Below are 3,171 nucleotides of genomic sequence, written 5' to 3' on the forward strand. Positions count from 1 at the left end.
TACAGCAAATCCAGAACCTCGAGGCCTTCCTCTCCAGTTTTTGCCTTCACGTCAATCCTGAGATCGAAACAGTTGACTTTCTCGCTCAAACGGAACCCAACAATGGTGCAACCCAATATAAGAGGATCCGCGATTTCTGCTGTTCAGCAACACACCGATCTGGGCGTTAATTTCGACCAGAAGCTCTCCTTTCTACCACACATAGACCACCTGCAAAAAAAGTTCTGTCGACTCCAGTGGATGCTTAAGCAACAACTTATGCATGTCCATGACCAGGCCGTTGGGTGCAGGTATATTAAGACGTGTCTATCCGGTCATGCTTTATGGTGCAGAAGTCTGAACCTCAACTGCCGCAACGCATCTGAGAAGGATTTTTGCGGGCAAATTTTGGCTACTGAAGTGGGCCATATGGACGTCTTCAGACGTCTTCCTGACATTATCCATGAGAGAAGACTTCTCTTTGCTGTAAAAATGATGGTTGGCATTATTTCGGACCCAGACTTCTGGGCTAACTGCGGTTGGAGGATCCCGGTCCCAAGCCTTCGGGCCAATTCAGTCCTTCGGACCACTCAAAACAGGTTAAAGTTATCCGATCGGTTGTTACCCGTGCAAATGCTGCAGTACATATACTCCTCGGATGGCGCCCTCTACAAGTTCGCATTGGATAAAAAATATAGGCAGGACTTACTCCATCGACTTCCTTCTCAGGACCACATCACAGGACATTAGAACCTGCTCCCAAGGACCTGTCCATCACTGCCATGGATCCATCACTACAGCGTTCCAACTTTCTGCGCCTGCTCAGATGACTCCAACACTGTAAAAGGGCTGCTCCCTTGAGAATAATATAACATGATAACATTTTTTTTTTTTTTTATGAGAACCCCAAACACGAAAGGTATCAAAACCTATAGTACTTAGTACCGTGCATGGGTTGAAGGAGAAGTAAGGGGAGGGGGGGGGATGCCGGAAACTTTGCTCTAGAGACTAAACATGGGTTTCACCACTTCAAGCCTCCAATAAGCAAAGTGGTGGTATTTCACCGGTTGATGAAAGTCATCTACCACCTGAAGATGCTTTTTTATTCTATTTTATTTTATTTTATTTATTTAAATTTATAGAAGAAGAAGAACTCTTTATTGCATACAAAACGCACAAGCAGTACACAATACCCTTCACGTTCGTATGTAAATTTTTCATTTCTTTTCCAATGTTTAATCCCGCACTTGTATAATTAGTAATAATATTGTTTTTTTCTCCTATCTCATCCTTGTTTATTACATTGTATTAGCCTTTACTGTAATATTGTATTAGCCTTTGTAACATTGTATTAGCTTTTGTAACATTGTATTAGCTTTTACTGTAAACCCCTGACTTGTGGCCGTGAAGGGTATTGTGTACTGCGTGTGCGTTTTGTATGCAATAAAGAGTTCTTCTTCTTCTATAAATTTAAATAAATAAAATAAAATAAAATAGAATAAAAAATCGGTTCAATATGGCCACCATCTTTGTCTTTTCGAAACTGTAGTCCTTTGGGCGCAGAGCGACACAAAGAAAAGCACAATTCTTCAGAATTGTTCTCAGATTCCAACTATTGACAGCTTCGTCTAAATTCCTCTAAGAATTCACGGACTATTTTTGCATAGTGAACTGATGTTCCATCCTTCATAAAAAAAGTAATTCTTAAAATTGATGTTGGATTACATTAATTAAATGATTTAGTCGTTTAGCAGACTTAAATAGCTTTTTTTTTTGTCACAATTCCTTCAAAGAAAAAAGTCCGAGAACACCTCTCCTCCAAATTCCAGCTCATGCTCGCATGTCAGGAGAGTTTAAATCATTGTTAAAGATGCTAGCCGGGTAGGTAAAGTGCCTGCCTGGTAACCCAAAGGTCGTGGGTTCGATTCCCGCTTCGGGCTGGGTATCACGATGGTGCCGAACCAACCGGTTGGTTGGATATCCCAGCCGCGATACACGAAGGAAGCAAGAAAAAATTGGTTCCTTCGTGTATTGATCACATCATACGAAATAAATAAATAAATTGTTAAAGATAAACGGGTACGAGTAAAAGAAAATATATGCAGTAATGGCGATCAACAGATTCATTTAGTTTAAATATGGCTTCGTCAGTTTGCAATATATTGTCAATGATATCTGGATTTATAACACTCATGGCCAAAATCTTTTCGACAAATTCCAATCTTCTATCTGGATCATCCTCATTCAAACTTTGTAGCAGCAACCTTCTGTTTAAGTTTATGATTCAATTTAGGATTGTTTTAGGTATTTTAAGTTCCAAACTTCGTTTTTATTGAAAATTTTTTGAACTTCTTTCGATATCCTCTCTTACAAGTTCGAGATTAGCAGTGTCTCTGAGATACAAGGTCTACCAGGTTGGTTTTTTTATTTTGGTAAATTATGCACTGTTCCCACTTCATGAAATTTCTTCTCAGGTTGCTTTGCAGTCTTTATTGTGGGTGGTATATGTCCAAAACACTTCTTGAACTGGCATGGAACTACTACTGCATCCTCTTCTTCGTTGTAAGGCTTAACTTCCCACGTTCAAATTATTCTGAAACAGTAAAAAAAGATTTTAAACTGTTTTTAAAATAATTTATATATGTTTACATCAAAGCAGTTTCCTCACTTTTGAATCACCCTGTACTTGATTATTAAAAATAAGATATATTAATACGCGTTCCATTTTGTAAAAATTTTCAATTTCAATCCCTTTTTTAGACAGATCCGATAGAACAACGTAACAAACTGATCCGTTGACCTTGGCTTCATGCTAAAATTATGGTAGATACATTCTTATTGTATATGATAAGCTATTAAATAAATGCTTTATTTATTATTATTTGTAACCTAAAGAATTTTCATGCTCTATCTTACAAAGGTTCGTTCTAGCCTGATGCTACATTAAGTACATAAAATCTTTTGCTTGTCATGCGAATTTTACAAAACAAAACTTTACTCTGCTCTGACTGTGCAGTATTGGAGCAGAAATGCTGCACCCCTTTCATTGGTTGTTGGATGCTGCTCTAATACATTGATTGACAATTTATTAGGTACACACACCTAATAGCGATTAGGTACCTATTAGCCTTGAGAAAACCTGCATTCATCGTGGCACGGATTCAACAAGCTGTGTCGAAAACATGCCACAAG

Source organism: Mastigoproctus giganteus, chromosome 13 (assembly GCF_048544385.1).
Source record: "Mastigoproctus giganteus isolate SK-2022 chromosome 13, ASM4854438v1, whole genome shotgun sequence".
In the NCBI taxonomy this organism is placed as follows: Eukaryota; Metazoa; Arthropoda; class Arachnida; order Uropygi; family Thelyphonidae; genus Mastigoproctus; species Mastigoproctus giganteus.